The following is a 17,450-nucleotide window of genomic DNA, read 5'->3' as shown; positions in this document are numbered from 1 at the left end:
CTGAGGTTATAGAAGGGAGGGGGGTGAGGGACTGTGGTAACCAGATGATGTATATTAAAGAGGGCACATGTTGTGATGAGCACTGCGTGTTATACACAATTAATGAATTGTTAAACACAACATCAAAAATTAATGATGTACTATATGCTGGCTTACTGAACATAATAAATAAATAAATAAATAAATAGCCCCACAGAGTTCCCTAGCCCCTTCTAGCATATAAAGACACAGTGAGAAGATGCCAACTATGAACCAGGAAGGGGCCTTCTCCAGAATGTGATCATGTTGGTGTTTTAATCTTGACTTCCACCCTCTAAAACTGTGACAAGTAAGTTTCTGTTATCCTTAAGTTGCCCAGTCTGTGATATTTTGTTGTAGCAGCCCAAACAAACAAAGACACCTGTATTATTTTTCTCTCATGTGTTGTCACCATTTTATAAACATATGTATGTGCATGTGTATGCATGTGTGTGTGTAAACAAACTCTACTGAAGCAATGATTTATGTGTTTCTTACGCCACCACTGCCCTCCCCCACCCCCCACCCCCGGCTTGTTGTGTTTCCAGTACCCAGAATAGTTCCTGGAACAAAATAGGTTTTTCAAATAATTTTCTTTAATAAATCAGTTAATAGTTAAGGAGACTAACTGATTCCATGGCCCTGATACTACAGGTAACTCAAATTCACATCCTCTATCCTCATTTGTAAAATGTGATTCATGATCCTTAAGATTCACTCCATGCTTTAAAAGTAAAGTTACAGTCATAGATCTACAGATATGGCAGGAACCCTGGTGAAGCTCTGAGACAGTCTCATTGTTCAATACTGTTGTAAAATCAAGCTGGAGTGACTGTGAGGAGGGTACCCAGTGGCCCCTGTGACCATGTTTCAACATAACCAGGTGTCAAGGTGGATCTGAAGTTGCACTGTCTTGTCTCAAAGAGTCATAAAGAAAATCTGATGGTTTTGTCCTTTCCTCCATTCAGCATGATTTTGTAAATGCTAGCCACAAGACAGAGTTTCAAGAGATGAAATATCTAATTAAAATGATATTTCTGGTGGGAATAACTCTTGGGGAGTAATGATATGACTAGACAATATTAAACAAAAGAGTCTGAAACTAGGAGTCAGAGTAACTCAATCCTAAATCTAGTTCTGTCACTATCTGTGTGACCTTGGTGAAGTTGCTTAATCTTTATGCCTCAGTTTCCTCATTTGTCAAAGGGATTTGCCACCCTTCACAGGAAATTGTGGGAATTGCAGAAGATAACAGACACAAAAATACTTCTAAAGTTTATAAATGCCCTATACCTACATATGTTATGGAATTGTTTCATATTTTTAATGCACTAACAATGTGTTAAATGCTGAAAATGACCGAGAATTAAATGTGCTCTTTGCTCATAAAACGATGAGATGCAGTCCTATAGACTCAAAATCTACCTAACAGGATATGACACACACACTGGGAGACACTCCAGAGAAGAAGCTGTTGACAAAGTGGAAAAGTCAGGCATATGCAATTATGATGTTGAATCCAATTATCATCAGGAGTTCAGGGTAGGTATTTATGTGTCGTCACAGGGATTGGGAGAAATTCTGGGTGGGTAGTAAGAGTGGATTTTCTTTAGGAAGGCTAAGTTATCAAAGACAAAGTCACTTCGAACTTGAGAATTAGAAACTTTACTGGTTGTACAGCTCATCTACTTAACAGGCCCTAACATTTGCTGCATTCAGAAACTGAGTTTGGTTGCCATGAGACCACAGTAGAGTGCCACACTTGGTACTAGCACAGCTGTAATCAGGACAGATTGCAATCAGGGCACTTTTCTCTGGCTCTATAGATACAGACAAAATCCATGTTTGCTTTTTCCAGGGCCCAGTTCAGAAATCAGTGCTGGTCAAACACAGCACACATTCCCGTTGGCACTAAATTTGACTCGGCAGAGTGTGTATGGAGATCCTGGCAAGCAAAAGACTCATTTTTCTAAGCCATGGCCAGTGCTTGGAAGCGAATCTAATCCTAGTATGGTGTTCCAAGAAGAAAAGAGAGAAATTTTCCGAGATAACCAGAAGGGAAAATATAAGAATAATTGTAACAAGATCCTTGGGGGGGGCGGGTAGTGAGGAGGGGAGGATGCCATATTGCATTAAACTTTATATGCCCTATAGTACCTATATAATGCATAAGTCAAACTACATATGTTAATTAATGAAAAGATGAAAGCTTAGTCAGGATAGACTAAATACAACCAAATGATTGTATTCATTTGGTTGCAGAATCAAATCATTCAGCCTTTAGAATCACCAGGGACTAGCCCATCACAGTATGGAGATATAACTGTTATTTCTGAATGCTATCCTGGTGGCACAGCCACCAAATGGAAGCAACACTAGGAAGAAGCAAATGTATGATCTTTGCTATGCCCAGTCTGATTTGACAAAGGTCATTCAGATAGGACCTAGAAATGAAGCGTTAGTGCCATTAACAGATCTACTTTTGAAAAACAAAAGGCTTATAAATATTGAAAAATTAAAAATGAAATAAATTTAAGCCTATATAAACAAAAGAATATTATTTTTTAAAAATTTAATTTAATTTTTAATTTTTTCAGCTTTATTGAGATATAATTGACAAATATCATTGTGTAAATCTAAGGTGTATAATATGGTAATTTGATACAAGTATAGCTTTGTGAAATGATTACCACAATAAGGTTAAACAAATCTTTCACATTATACAGTTACCAGTGTGTGTGTGTGTGTGTGTGTGTGTGTGTGTGTGTGTGTGGTGATAACATTTAAGGCCTATTACCTCAGAAATTTCAAGTATACAATACAGAATTGTTAACTATAGTCACCATGTTGTACATGAAATCCCCCAAACTTAATTATCTTATAATTAATGCCTTCTTACTCTTTTTTTCCAACCCTTTCAACCTTTAAAGTTCACAGAACCTTCCTGTTTCATATCCTTGATATTGGTTCCTTCAATGACTTTAGCTGTTCTTTAGAAGTTGTACAAAGAACATCTCTCATATAATATAGTCGGCTAATAAAATATGCAGGACTACAAATATTCTAGTTATTGCAAAGTTGTGCTTCTGACATACTATATAAGGTTTCCAACAGATTTCTAACAATAACAATACATAGCTGTATGTTTAATATATTACATTATATTATAATCATAACTATACCTCTGCTGGACATAGTGTAATCATCTCTGGTTGACTCATAAAACACTTCAGGATCCTGGTGTGTCTGTTTATGCTCACAGCAAGCAAAACATCTGTGTTAGGGTGCTAGTGAGTGGAGTATTTGTTTAATAGATCTCTGGTAAGCACAACTATATCTTTGCTCAAAAACTGTTTCTTGTGTAAATAACTCTTGGTAACTCTAGACATGTTCTGCCTACAAACTTACAAAGATTAGGTCTACTTAGTTCCCCATATTAAACAAGATCAGTTGTGTTTTATTTGGTATGGCTTAAATATTTTCTTGTGATTATATTCATTTCTGCTCCATTTTTTTTTCCATAATAGTGTCCTTTTTAATTTTTTATTTCAGATTCTCTCCAGGCTTGAAGGTTTTGTTTTCCATGAAATTTTCCAATTTCTTCCCTCAGATGTTTACTTTAAGGCTATGTACAATAAGTCCTCCAAAAGCTTTCTGGCTATATCTTTATATAGCAAAAATACACACACACACACACACACACACACACACACACACACAATTAAGCAAATAAGCAAAATGTTATTGGAAATAATATAGACTTATGGTTTCTCTAATATGTCCTGCAAAGTTACAGGATTCTATAGATATGCTTTGCTGGCCACCATGATATGAAGAGAAAGATAGACCCACTTCTTTCTTTGCATCCCATACTCCTCAACCTCAGCAATTCCATTCTTATCAGTTTTACATATTGGGATTCCACAGCATAAAAATAGTTTGCCAATAGTAATGTTCCCCCAACTACTGATTGTGACTATTTCATTTAGGTGATCTAGTTATGTCCTAACAAACTACCATTGAGTAGTAGCAGTGATGCTAACAAGTCTTTTATTTAGTGTATAAATAATTTTGAAAACTTACTAAGTAAGGGTAAAATGTTGACTTGACTAAAGCCAATATACTCCCAATGCTTACTGTCCAGAGTAACATTATGCACAATATTTAACTGAGCTCCCACCCTACAATTGTAAAAGGTAAGCAAGATTATCTTATTACCTTAAAGATTTAGATTAGAAATTATTGGAAAAGCATGTTCATATGCAGTTTGACTCTTTTCCACACTAAAATAATTATCCAGCATTGTAGCTAGACTCATGGGATTTTGAATGTAGTAATAAATTATTGCAAACCTTCCAAAAAATACAGAATCATATGTCTCTGGGACTTGGTTGGAAGCTGAAGCTATAAGTAAGGATGTGGGAAGAAAATGTTAGTACTTCTAAAGCCAACTGTGTAAGGTTATGAATTGGAATTTGTTGTTATAATGGATGAAACTAGAATGAATTTCTCCCACGTTGTAGTAGGAAATTGGCTGTTAAACTTTATAATTTACCTTCTAATGATTAAAGAACAGAATGTCCAGATTCTTAGAATTTTCATTATGGAAGTTCAAATTTATATATGGTTTATATTACATGGGTGGCTACAATGAGAAACTTTCAAAGTTTAGGTAAGATCAGAAAAAAGATAAAAATATGAAACTGAAAGTAATGAGAATTAAAACACTGTAGACGAAAGTATCCAGCTATAGAAGATACATTCTATCTACAGAGAACATATAGATCCATATTCAAGAGATTTTTTTTTTCCGAGAAGATCTAAATCCAAGCAAAGAATCAAATATAGATAAGAAAAGCAGTAACTTAATTGATCAATGAATTTATGGAAGCAAAGTCAAACTGAGGCTTAAAAAGGGGGGAACAAAAAAATAAAGATTCATAAAAAATTATCCAGCACTATCTAAGAAGAGATTATTATATCTAAGTCACCTGAGGTCAACTCTCATTGAACAAGGATGGCTTACCAAGCTTTTCTTACAGCTTTTAGACAACTTCCATGTTATCAAGAAAGAATGAAAAAACAGACATATATAATGAGTTGACCTTAAGTAAAATAAATTATTCTAGATACACTAATGGGCCTGATTCAACCATTTGAAAGGCCTTAAGAACAAAACTGAGGGTGCCTGGGTAGCTCAGGTGGTTAAGCAACTGCCTTCAGCCCAGGTCATGATCCTGGAGTCCTGAGATCGAGTCCCATATCAGGCTCCCTGCTCACTAGGGACTCTGCTTCTCCCACTGACCTGTCTCCTCTCGTGCTTGCTCTCTCTCATTCTCTCTCTCTCTCAAATAAATAAATAAAATCTTAAAGAAAAAAACAAGAACAGAACTGAGTTTCCCTGCTTGACTTATTTCACTCAACATAATCCCCTCCAGTCCCATCCATGCTGATACACGTTGGGTATTCATCTTTTCTGATGGAGACATAACACTCCATTGTATATAAGACCATATCTTCTTTATCCATTATCATATGGTTTCACTTATTTGTGGAGCATAAAGAATAACACAGAGCACAATGGGAGGTGGAGAGGAGAAGTGAGTTGGGGGAAATCAGAGGGGGAGACAAACCATGAGAGACTGTGGAATCTGAGAAACAAACTGAGGGTTTTGGAGAGGAGGGGAATGAAGGGTTGGGTGAGCCTGGTGGTGGGTATTAAGGAGGCACGTATTGCATGGAGCACTGGGTGTGATGCATAAACAATGAATTTTATAGAACTGAGTTGTCCTGGAAAAAGAAAAGAATTCCACCTGTCAATTGCAGCTTCACTTCTGAAGCATCTAATCTGTCTTTCCTGACAGCCTAACCTACAGATTTTAGACTTGCCTAACTACCTATCACAATCACATAAGTCAGTTCCTTGAAATAAATCCCCTTACTGTATATCTTTTATTAGTTCTGTTTTTTCCTGGTTGAACTTTGACCGGTACATACCCACAAAACCTTTCTCAGGCAACTAAAGGAGACTATAGTTCATCAAAAAGGAAAAGGAACACTAGGATCAAGCACACAGGAATTTTAACAACAAAAAAAGAGAGATAGAGGTGCACCTGGGTGGCTCAGTGGGTTAAAGCCTCTGCCTTCAGCTCAGGTCATGATCCAGGGTCCTGGGATCGAGTCCCACATCGGGCTGTCTGCTCAGTGGGAAGCCTGCTTCCTCCTCTCTCTCTCTACCAGCCTCTTCACCTACTTGTAATCTCTGTATGTCAAATAAATAAATAAAATCTTTTAAAAAAGAGAGAGAGTTAGAGACAATTCCTGGATGATGGTGACAAAAAATCCCCAGAGGATAACAGCTATGAACCATGTTGAATAGCATGTCTTACAACCATTAGGGAAACAGGCATGAATATTTCTAAGGTGAAAATTACTAGTATGTCATAGATAAGCAGAGATTAATAGCTTGAGAAGAAGACAAAATCCAGATTTTAAAACAATATTGATAGGAGTTCTTAGTGACCAAGACAAAAATAAGTTGCCTAGCTGATTATTGACCATAGAATTTTATAGTTCACTGTGACCACAGGAGTAGGAACACCAATGAGATGCTTCCAGTGCTCTAGATGTCCATAATTATGCTTTTGCCTGAGATTATTATCAATTTTGTGTTCTGTGTTCTAAAGAAGAATATAATCTTCTTTACAAAGGACAAGGTTTTTAAAAAAAAAAGTCTGAGCAATTAATGCTTCTCTGACTTGATATTTTAGAGAAAATGAAAATTTCTGAATAGGGTGAAGAAATGACCTGGAAAAGATACCAGGAAGGGAAGGAGTTCTAGGAGGCTAAGGAGAATTAAAACTTGTGCCCACAGAAAAATGTTTTTAGCAAATAGGAAGAAACTCAGTACTATTAAGGTTGTACTGTGGGAAATAAAACTCCAGTGCTAGAGTAACAACTTTGATACGTCTCAGCTGCCAGTCTGTAAAATAAAAACACATTGTTTAGATATCAGCATCATGATTTTGCTCAACTGGGTCAAAGGCAAAATTTAAAGCAACTTTAGGTATGAAATGGATTATTAGGAGAAGAAATGCCTTCTGAAGTTATGGGCAGTCTGGAAACCATCAAGTGATGGAATATAAGCAGTCATTTCTATTAGCCTCAGGTGGATATATGAATTGTCATTCAGGCATGTCATAGATCCAGAAGAGGAAGGACAAGTATAAACAATAAGTACAATAAGTAAAATTCTCTAGGTCAATTGAATAGTGGCTTCAAGGGCTTCAAAGGGCTTCAGACTACCTCCTACATTAGTATTTGAGGATTCCAGGGAAAGTTAGAGATATAATACCTTCATCTTTACTGAGCCTATCTTAGAACACTGGAAACAAATGCATGTGTATGTCCATATAGAAATAAATGCCATGCTATCATAAATTTGGCAGATTAAGAAATGAGGCATACCTAGCAACATGTATAACAAAAAATCTTCAGTTGGGGGAGAAAAACACTAGCAATCCATCTGATGTTGATTATAACTCTCTTCACAGGAAGCCTCTTGTCAGGAGCCAGGGTCCAAAGAAAAAAGGCCTGATGCAAGCCAAATAAGGAATTGGAACTATAGCCAAGTAAACTCCAATTCAGGGAGTTTCTCAAGTCCAGCAAAGAAAGCAGGGCAAATTCATGATCTAGACTAAGATTGTGACAGGGAGGGAAAAACCTGCAATAAAATATTCATATGTTTCAATCCAAGAGCTTCCAAGGATCAAGCCAATTATAAGCCAGGAAAACTAGTTGTAGGCTCTACCTACAGTGGTGCTAACAAAACTGCTCTAACTTTGACCTGGTCAAGCTCTGCTATGGAACTGGGGTCAGCCTGGTCCAGCATAAGAAGGACACTACTATTTCTGGCATGGAGGAATTAGAGACAACGAAAGTAGGGAAAATGAGATCATTAAGGACAACAGGTAGATGTCTGTAGCTACATAAAAAGAAATGATGCTTGAGTCTTATTTCAAAGCTGTTATATATGCTGAGAGTCATGGAACCCTTGTCAGTGACATACCAGTTCGTAATGAATAGGGATATGGGAGTTCTATGTTATATATTTCTAAGAACTCTGCTCCTGAATAGGCCAATGAAAAGAAACTCAGCACACTTACTCGGGCAGATACTCGTTCAGAATGATAACAGAAATTGTTGTGTTTTGATCTTAGTATTAGTTTATGAAGCTGACTAGAGAGTCATGGAAAGAATGATCAAAGCATGGACAAAAATAATCTATACTTTCTTTTCCCCCATAGAGCCTGAAAAATCTTTTTTACCCACCTTTCATTATCCTTTGAAATAACTTGTAGGAAAATAAAAGCAGATGTCTGGAAAAGTCATCGAGAAAAGCCACAAATCAAAAAGAGATTTCAAACATATGTTTTTAATGAACTGGCTGAAGGTTTGTTCTCCCCCCGCCCCCCCCGTTCCATCACAACTGATCCCAGAGTGTTAGCAGCAAGGTGTTCTATCAATCAGTACTTTCCCAAAACTAAATGTACTGTCATTCTACTCTCTTTGGGAAGAGAAGACTTAAAGTGGATGGAAACTGCCTTAGAGTACCAAAACAGCTTTCCTTTTCAGTCTAGTCCCACTGCTTTTCTTTTAGTCCACAGGTACAGCAACCTGGACCTGGAAAACTTGGAATAAGTCCTTACCCATCCTTCTGTACCACATGCAAGGGAAAAATATGAAGTCATTCCTTATAATACCTGTCTGATTCACATTCATTGGCTTTTCTTCTTCTTTCTTTCCCAGAACCACAGTATTCACTAACAAAATTTAAAACATCTTTTGTTAGCCTGAGTACTTTTCTTAAAGGATCAGTAATTTTTTCTATCTAGTGAGGCATTTTGGATAGATAGACATATTATATCTGGCCAAATAAATCTCCACCTGAAAGACAATTTCCAGTTCTTAATATGACCCTAAGTATAAGTCAGCTAATGGTTTTATTTTTAGATGAGGCCTAAAAAGATCATCTTGCCATAACCTGTATTCTAATCAGTAAGATGTAACTATACCTGTATCTTCATTTTATGGAGTGAAGTTCATTGTTATGCTGAGTCTTACTATAGCTTAAGGGGCATGAGAATTCAGAACAGCAGCTTCTATAGAGATACTTGGTCTACCACCATACCATGCTGTCTCTTTTTTGGAATCATGGCTAATTTAAGACATATTATTATAAACCAGGCCATAGACATTACCTTAGTAATTGAGTTTATGAAATTTCCAAGCTAGATGATGATGATTAAAGAGTGTCTTCACAATAACAACTTCATAATTAAAACAAATGAAGGGTTTGTAGAATACTGTAGGCAATAAAACACACTTTTTTCTTTTTAATAAAATGGTAAATAATAATAGAAGCCATTATTGGTAATCATTTAGGTTCTCATACCAATATATATAATTATAGAATTCCTACATATCATAGCGAATATATTCTGGTCTGAGATAAAATTCAGGATCAAGAATTGTAAACAGAAAAATAAACTGCTATACAGAAAGATGTGGTAGCACATGTTGGTACAATACGGCAAAAAATTTGCTCTGGTCCTGTGTCTCTTGGTGAATGAATGTAGAAGCAGTGGATATAGGAAATAGGACTGGACATTTCCAAATGGGAATGATGAGCTTTTCGCTATGCTACCTTTGCCTCAGAGAATGCCATCACTTCCCACTAACCATAGCTCAGTCAAAACTCTGGTTCTCCAAGGGAGCAGATTACTGTACAGCATGCACAAAGAAGAAGGAAGTAGCATTTCCACAAATAGTCTCAAACCAAACTTTGAGAAATCCTCATATTCAGTAGAAGATGGGAATATGGAAAATATAGTTTATTAGTAAAAATATATCTTGCTAAAAAATGTTATTAAAGTAACTAAAGCAGGTATTTCTAGGACATTTTAGCATATTTTATTAAAATGAAGATTTGATTCTTCACCCAGAGGCACCTGGTGGCTCAGTGGGTTAAAGCCTCTGCAGCAGCAGGGCATGATTTCAGGGTCCTGGGATTGAGCCCTGAATCTTTGCTCAGCGGGAAGCTTGCTTCCGTGCCCCCTCTCTGCCTGCCTTTCTGCCTACTTGTGATCTCTGTCTGTCAAATAAATAAATGAAATCTTTAAAAAAAAAAAGAGAGAGTATGGACAAACGCCTCCATTTGATAAATCAATACTCCTAACTCCAAGTTCAGGTGACCATATGTATTCTTTTCATGTTTTAGAATAAAACAAGAAAAGCTTTTTTTTAAATGTTTTTCATATTTTTTGCAAAAAATGGAGACATTTAAAAAAATAAAATCTACGGGGTGCCTGGGTGGCTCAGTGGGTTAAAGCCTCTGCCTTCAGCTCAGGTCATGATCCCGGGTCCTGGGATCAAGCCCCACATCTGGCTCTCTGCTCGGTGGGGAGCCTACTTCCTCCTCTCTCTCTCTCTGCCTGCCTCTCTGCCTACTTGTGATCTCTCTTTCTCTGTAAAGTAAATAAATAAAATCTTAAAAAAATAAAATCTACAAGCTGAGTTTTTAAATACTATAGTTATGATATTTCAAAACAAATTAGTATAAACTCTATATGATTGATAATATTAAGGAATTAATTCAATTTTCAAAAAAAGTCATAGTTTTAAAATTTTATACTTATAGGTGAGTTATAGGTGAGAATATTTCTGAGCAGCATTTTCAGAGTTACTTATTTATATAAGCATTATTTTATACATTGCTTTGTCCTTAAAAGAATGTAGGGGAAATTGAAAAGATATAAACCATGTGAATCTACCTTTAGATGGCTAGGCTGACTCAAGGTTATATAGTAGATAGTTGAATTTGTATAGCCTGTATTATACTTTGGTAAAAAAACAAAAACAGAAACAAAACCGTACCACCCCAAGTCTTCATAGCTTATAAAAACAAAAATTTGTTTCTTGTTTGTTATAAATTTATTTTGAGTCAAGCTAGCTCTTCTAGCAAATATGATTCATAAGTAGACTCAAGAAATTGAGGCTTCTTTTATCATCTAATAGTTTTCGAAGCATATGATATTACTAAAATTATTTAAATGAGAGCATTTTAAAAATGTGTATAATGGTATCAACCATAATTTTTTTTAAAGATTTTGTTTATTTGACAGAGAGATAACAAGCAGTCAGAGAGGCAGACAGAGAGAGGAAGGGAAGCAGGCTCCCTGCTGAGCAGAGAGCCCGATGTGGGGCTCGATCCCAGGAGTCTGGGATCATGACCTGAGCCAAAGGCAGAGGCTTTAACCCACTGAGCCACCCAGGGGCCCCAACTATCATTTTTATTCTAAGATACAAGTATCTAGTCATTCGTTAGGACAGGTTTTTAAAAATCTATCTCCACAATATTTGTACTTGTAAAAATTGCCTTTTTTTAAACTGACATGTAATTGATATACAATACCTATTAGTTTCAGGTGTACATCGTAGCAATTCAATATTTTTATACAGTATGCATGATCTCCATAAATCTAAATACCATCTGTCATCATACAAAGTTGTTGCATTATTATGGACTATATTCCTTATCCTGTACCTCACAACCCTATGACCTCTTTATTCTTAATTAAAAATTTGTATCTTTTGATTCCCTTTACCCATTTTACCTGCTCCCCTACATTGCTTTTTAAGTGATATTTGAGAGGCATGTTTCTGATTGACTTCATAGCTTTAAAGTCATAGCTTCCCCACACCAAAAAACTAAATCTGTTTACATTATTGTGTCTCCTCCACCCCCCCCCCTTTAAAATAGTTCAGCCAAGTGACCTATAAAAACATAGTTTTAAAACTAGCACTGATTTTGGCCATTTCAACTTAATTGTATTCCCCATACAATTTTGTTTAAAATCATTTAGAAAATACCATAAATTATGAGTGACTGACAAGAATCTGAATGTAAGAAATATCCTTTAATTCTGAGACATACTTTTGGGTAAAATATTAAGAGTCTATTACATTCTAGACATTACGCTAAGTACAACAACAAAGATAAAATATAGAGGCGGGGAGAGACCTGAAAACTGGAAGTTTGGTATAGGTGTGTGCGCCATTTTGACTCTTATGGGGTGGGTAGGCCCCTTTCCGGGGGTGATGTGCATGCTGATGGCCAAATAGGGAAGAAAGAGAACCATGTGTAATTTGGAGAGAGAATATTCCAGCCACAAGGAATATTAAATACAAAGCACAAAAGCCATAAAGCATAAACAAATTCAGCTTGTTCCAGGGTCTAAAAGAAGGTCATTCTTTGCATAGAGAGATGAAGATTAGTTCAAAGAATAGGAAAGGTGTGAACCACACAGGGTCATGATGGCCATGGTGTAGGGTTTAGATTTATGTGTACAGAGAAGTAGTCCTTCGGGTATTTTTAGTAGGGATATGATATGATCTGATTCATATTTTATGAAGGCCACTCTGTTTTGTACAAAGAGAATACTATCCAGGAGGAGTGGAAGTAGAAATTTGGTAGGAGGCCAGAGCTCTAGCCTCAGTGGGAGCAAGGGAGGCATGGACCAGTACTGGAGAGAGTAATGGACAGAATTCCATAAGGATTCATAATCAAGACACAAAATAAACTAGAAAAATATTTGCACCACATATCACAAATTCTGGTTTTCTACAGATCAATAAGAAAAAGACTGATAGACAAAAAACATATTAATTTGAAGAAAAGGAAATAAAAAGGCTTCTAAATATGTTAATCTCCCCAATCTCATAATAAGATAAATGAAAATTAAAATTACACTGAAATACTCATCTAACCAAACACTGGTAAAAAGCAAAGAGTTTAACAGATTATAAGTTTGGGGAAGGCATGAAGAAATAAACATACATTTCTGGTATGAATCTAAGTATATGCTATGTGATGAACAATATGGAGATGTCTATCAAAATCACAAATGTACTTGTCCTCAGACCCTTCAATTCTGTTTATTATAATTTATTCTACACATAAACCTTAATTATACATCTTTGACAGAGGTGGTTAATGCTTTGCCCATATCCCTCAACCAAGTATCTGTATCCCTCAACCAAGGACTCTCAGATGTTGGTGTGTATCTACTTCAGCTCTCTCACCCTTGACACTGAATAATTGTGAGAAGTGTATTTTTCTCCTTTCTCAGTTTCCCCCATTTTTAACTTCCCATAATACTAAGATACAGTTACTGACTAAGGTACCTGGCTTATAGTGCACCACTGGTTGATTTCTTTTCCCTAGATCACCTTCCTCTTCCTTTACTAGTTTTCACAGCACCTCCGAATAAATTACTTACAATCAATGTTGCTTCCTGGAGGAATCCAACTAAGAGAATCCTCCATCTCCTCCTTAAATATGTTCTAACTTTAGATTCCTTATAGGGGATGCTATTGGCATTTGGGCAGATATAGCCGATGTTTTACAGGTCTGTCCCTACCTTCCAGGACTTTTAGCGTTCCTCTTCCCTGCACACTAAACTTCTATAGCACTCTAGTTACCAGTCCTTGTGACAACTCAAACCTTATTCCTTGCATTTTCATGTTTCTTACGTCTCCTTCCCATCCCTGGGAACAAAGCTTCTCCTCTATCACCCTCATTAGAGTGCCACTTATTCCTTTCAGGTTCCTCAATCACCAGGTCTGGAAGTGGGCTAAGTGTCTTCTTATGGCTCTTTACTGCTTCTAGATCATTTTCCCACCCTCTTCCAGAAAAACTCCATCTTGAATCCCATATCTTTCCACCATAATACCACCATCTGTCACCCTAGGAGTGCCCCTTGAAGAATCTTCCTTATTCCTTAAAGATTTTGGCCATGAGCTCATTGTCATTCTATCCAACACTGATATTATAATTCTTGGTGATTATAGTATTTACCATGTCCTCTCAGTCCCTTGATCTCTCTTCCTTTATCAAGAGAACCTTGAGAACTTCCCACCACAGTATTTACCCATAATTTGGTATCTGTGCCACATGTTACCTTCCTTTTTGCTACAATGAATGCACTGTCCCTGCCCCTATCTAGACCAATATGTTGTCTAGTATTTTAATCCCATACTTTCTTTCCTATTCAAGGACATCACTCCAGCAATTTGTATCTCTCTTCCTGAATCATTAATGTTCCCATTTCCACTAGGTCATTACATTCAGGATTCAATTATACTGAAATTTCATCCATTTTAAAATGGTGATACACTCATTTGGTTTTTGTCCTTCTCCACTGGACATTTTATCACAGTCTTCCTTGTTGGTCCTTCCTTATCCCTCGGTCTAACAATGATTGGAGGGCATCAGGACTCAGTGCATAGCCTTTCCTATATCCATGCTGCCTACATTGATGATTTCATCCAGTTTCAAGATTATAAATACCATTTATATACTGACAACTCCAAAGTTTATTTCTCTAACTGGGTCCTCCCCTCAAAATTCGTAGCTCATATATCCAATATCCTACCGGATATATCTATCTGGATATCTGATACATGATTTTAACTGGAAATGTTCAAACTTCTTATCTCCTATCCAAACATTCTTCTTCAATGGTCTTCCTCTACTCAGGAAATGGCATACCCCTCCTTCCAGTTGCTCAAAACATATACGTAGTACCATAATTTGATTTTTATCTTCCTCTAATGCTCCATATCTACTTTAGTAGGAAATTATTTTTGGCTTTTCTTTAAAAGTATATATAGAATTCAACCACAACTTACACCTCCATTGTCAATACCTTTTAAGGTGTTGTTAAACAATAACATTGTTTATTTAATGTAATTGTAATGTAATGTAATTGTAATTATGTAATTATTGTTGTGTTAAAACACTAACACTTTAAAGACATTTTTTCAAGTTTTTATTTAAATTCCAGTCAGTTAACATACAGTGTAATATTAGTTTCAGGTTGTAAAATATAGTGATTCAACCCTTCCATACATCACCTAGTGTTCATCACAATAAGTGCATGCCTTAATCTCCGTTGTCTACTTCACCAATCACAACCCACCTCCCTTCTGGGAACCATCAGTTTGTTCTCTGTACTGAAGAGTCTGTTTCTAGTTCATCTCTTTCGTTTTTTCTCCTCTTGCTTATTTGTTTCATTTCTTTAATTCCACATAAGAGTGAAATCATATGGTATTTGTCTTTCTTGGACTGACTTATTTTGTTTAGCATAATACTCTCTAGTTGCACCCATGCCATTGCAAATGGTAAGATTTCATTATTTTTTATAGTTGAGTAATATTCCAGTGTGTGTGTGTCTGTATCTGTGTATGTGTACACACACACCACAACTTCTTTATCCATTCACGAATTATCACATGCTGTATACTTGTATACTTGTATATTGTAGATAATGCTGCTATAAACATCTGAATGTATACATCCCTCTGAATTAGTATTTTTTTATTCATTCAGTGAATACTTAGTAGTGCAATACCTAGATTATAGGGTAGTTCTATTTTTAAATTTTTGAGGAAGCCCCACACTGTTTTCCAGAGTGGTTGCATGAGTTTGCATTTCCACCAACAGTGCAAGAGGATTCCCTTTCTCTACATCCTCGCCAATGCTTGTTGTTTCTTGTGTTGTTGATTTTAGCCATTCTAACAAGTATGAGGTGATATGTCATGGTAGTTTTGATTTGCATTTCCCTGATGATCAGTGATGTTGAGCATCGTTTCATGTGTCTGTTGGTCATCCACATGTCACCTTTGGAAAAATGTCTGTCCATGTCTTTTGCCCATTTTTGTTAGATTATTTAGTTTTGAGATGTTGAGTTTTATAAGATCTTTATACATTTTGAATATTAACCCCTTCCTGAATATATTATGTGCAAATATCTACTCCCATTTAATAGGTTGTCTTTTAGTTTTCTCAGTCATTTCCTTTGCTGTTCAGAGCTTTGTATTCTGATGTAGTCCTAACAGTTTACTTTTGCTTTTGTTTCCCATGACATAGGAGACATATTTAGAAAGAACTTGCAATGGCCGATGTCAAAGTACTGCCTGTGTTCTCTTCTAGGATTTTTGTAGCTTCAGGTCTTAAATTTAGGTCTTTAATCCACTTTAAGTTTATTTTTATGTATGGTATAAGAAAGTGGTCCAGTTTCATTCTTTTGAATGTTGATGTTCAGTTTTCCCAACAACATCATTGGGAGACACTGTCTTTTTTCCCATTAGATAGTCATTCCTGCTTTGTCAAAAATTAATTGACCATATAGTTATGGGTATATTTCTGGGTTTTCCACTCAGTTCCATTGACCTATGTGACTAATTCTGTGCTACTACCAAACTGTTTTGATTACTACAGCTTTATAATATAACTTGAAGTCTGGAATCGTAACGGTTTACTTTGATTTTCTCTTTTGAGATTGCTTTGGCTATTTGAGGTCTTTTTTGGTACCATACAAATCTTATGATTGTTTGTTCTCTGTGAAAAATGTTATAATTTTGATAGGGATTGCATTAAATGTGTAGATAGTATTGGGTACTGTTGGCATTTCAACAATAATTGTTCTTTTAATCCATGAACAGGGAGCCGACTCCCTGTGCTTCTTGGAGCCTGATGCAGGACTCAATCCCAGACTCCGGGATCATGACCCAAGCTGAAGGCAGTTGCTTAACTAACTGAGCCAACCAGGTGCCCTCAGTTTCCAAGTATTTTATTGAGGATTTTCGTATTGATGTTCATCAGGGATATTGGCCTGCAGTACTCCTTTTTAGTGGTGTCTTTATCTGGTTTTGGTATTGGTAATATTGGCCTCATAAAATGAAAGTGGAAGTTTTCCTTCCTTTTCTATTTTTCAGAATAGTTTGAGAAGAATAGGTATTAACTCTTCTTTAAATGGTTGGAGGAATTTGCCTGTAAATCCATCTGATCCTGGACTTTTGTTGTTAGGAGTTTTTTGAGTACTGATTCAGTTTCTTTGTTGGTTATCAGTCTCTTCAACTTTTCTATTTATTCCTGTTTTAGTTTGGCAATTTATATCTTTCTGGGAATTTATCCATTTTTTCTAGGTTGTCCAATTTGTTGGGCATATAGTTTTTCATAATACTCTCATAGTCATTTGTATTTCGGTGGTGTTGGTTGTTATGTCTTCTCTCTTTGTGATTTTATTTATTTGGGTCCTTTCTCCTTTCTTTTTTGATAAGTCTGGTTGGAGGTTTATCAATCCTATTAATTTTCTCCAACTCCTGATTTCATTGATCTGTTCTATTGGGTTTTATTTGTTTGTTTTGTGTGTGTGTGTTTTGTTTTTAGTTTCTATATCATTTATAGCTACTTTAATCTTTATTATTTCCTTCCTTCTGCTGGTTTTAGCCTTTGTTTGTTGTTCTTTGTCTAGCTCCTTGAAGTGAAAAGTTAGGTTATTTGAGATATTTCTTGCTTCTTAAGGTAG

This window comes from Mustela erminea, chromosome 8 (assembly GCF_009829155.1).
Source record: "Mustela erminea isolate mMusErm1 chromosome 8, mMusErm1.Pri, whole genome shotgun sequence".
In the NCBI taxonomy this organism is placed as follows: domain Eukaryota; kingdom Metazoa; phylum Chordata; class Mammalia; order Carnivora; family Mustelidae; genus Mustela; species Mustela erminea.
This window is presented reverse-complemented; position numbering follows the sequence as displayed.